This window comes from Myotis lucifugus, unplaced genomic scaffold (assembly GCF_000147115.1).
Source record: "Myotis lucifugus unplaced genomic scaffold, Myoluc2.0 scaffold_14, whole genome shotgun sequence".
In the NCBI taxonomy this organism is placed as follows: Eukaryota; Metazoa; Chordata; class Mammalia; order Chiroptera; family Vespertilionidae; genus Myotis; species Myotis lucifugus.
The window spans coordinates 14,345,398-14,347,120 of NW_005871062.1; positions in this window are offsets into that span (position 1 = coordinate 14,345,398).

Sequence of the window (1,723 nt, forward strand, 5' to 3'; positions counted from 1 at the left end):
CCTCAGTTTCCTTATCTGGAAAGTGGGGATACAACACACATTGTAAGATCATTATGAGAATTAAGTATGATTTGAAAAAGCAGAGAGCCTGGTACCTAATAGGCTCTCCTTAAATAACAATTTTCCTTTACTTCCTTCTGAAAAGGATAACAAGGCTCAGGATTTAATCATTAAAACACTTAAAAAGTTACAGTTGCAAACCACACAGGTCCCAATCAACTTTCCTGACACTTTGATATGCAGAGGATTTGGCATCTCTTCCCTTCCTTCTGAATGGGAAATAGCACCCCACCTTAGGGAAAATGAAAATTTGAGCTAAAACCACCTCTCATGTCATCATCCTTCGCCCCACGAATCTTTCCACTTTTGTCGTGGTCTGGCTTTTATACAAAACGGTCACATTTCTTTCACAGTCGCCATCAGGGTGTGGTTATCATGGCATCGCCGCTTTTAAGGTACTAAGAGATTTTTTTCCAGATGATAATGGGGAGCTGCTGAAGAAGAAGGAAAGGCAGGCTGCGGAGGTGAGGCTCACGATACTGTTGAAATCTTTCTCCGGCACAGAAACTCCACGGAGAACTCCTCTGCAGTTTTCCTTACCCAGGGCTATTTCTTTAAATTGTTTGACGTCAGAGAAGGAATGCTATAGCAACAGTCTGTCAAACTGAAATTAACTCAGAAGAAAGATGGGGGGTGGAGAAAGGCAAACTGCTCCCGGGTGGGTACTGCCTTCAGAGCAAGAAAACTGGGTAGTTGCATTCACTTTATGACATTTTAAACATCAAACGCCCAGAGGAATGAAAGAAAAAAGTCGCTTGCGATGCCTATGATCTTTAACTCATGCAGAGAAGAGAGCCTTGACATGCAGGGTTATCTGGAAGGCCTTCATTAGCGACAGTCGTAACGATACCTCCCAAGTATTGATCATTTATTTAGAGGCAGGCTCTGTGTAAACGTTATCTCATTTCACATGTTAGCACCTTTCTGGGGCAGGTCTCCTCATCCCTATTTTCCAACGACGAAATCAAGGCCCCGAGACGGTACGGTCGCACCACTAGCGATGGTAGCGCGGGGATTGCAATGCAATTTTGTGTAACTCTGGGCTTCCGTTTGCTTCTTACTTTAGAATTTAATAAGGTCGATCTAAACGGGACCTTGGGGTCTCCTAAGTGGGCCCCGCTCTCCTGCCCACGAGCGCACCGAGGCTTCTGCGGTGCCAGGAAGGAAACCGGCCACACCACTTGGGCGCTACTCAGAAGTACGCGCCGGCGTCCAGGCGCCACGCCGACCAGAAAACGAAACTGCCCGGGAATTCATGTTTTTCTTCTTCTGGCAGGAAACGAGACAGAAAATAGGAAAGCAGAAAGCTGCCCGCTTCCCAGCGCCACCCGCCCAGATTGCGCGGGCGAAAACAGAAATAAAGAAATAGATAAGCACTTCTCAATTCATTACAGGAGGCCAGAATTATCCTATTAGTTACACCAGAGCATGCCATCAGACGACACGGACAAAACGAGCCAGTATCTCTCAAGAATGGGGCAGATAATAGCCTGATATAAGAATTAGCAAATCAAAGCGCACTACTTAAGAAGATAGCTATACATAATGGCAAGCGGAATTTATGTCTGATTCGATAGCCTGTGTCATCATTTAAAAATCATTGCATGAAATACAGCACCATATCCGTCGATCTGGTAGAAAAAACACACGAATCATATTGAAG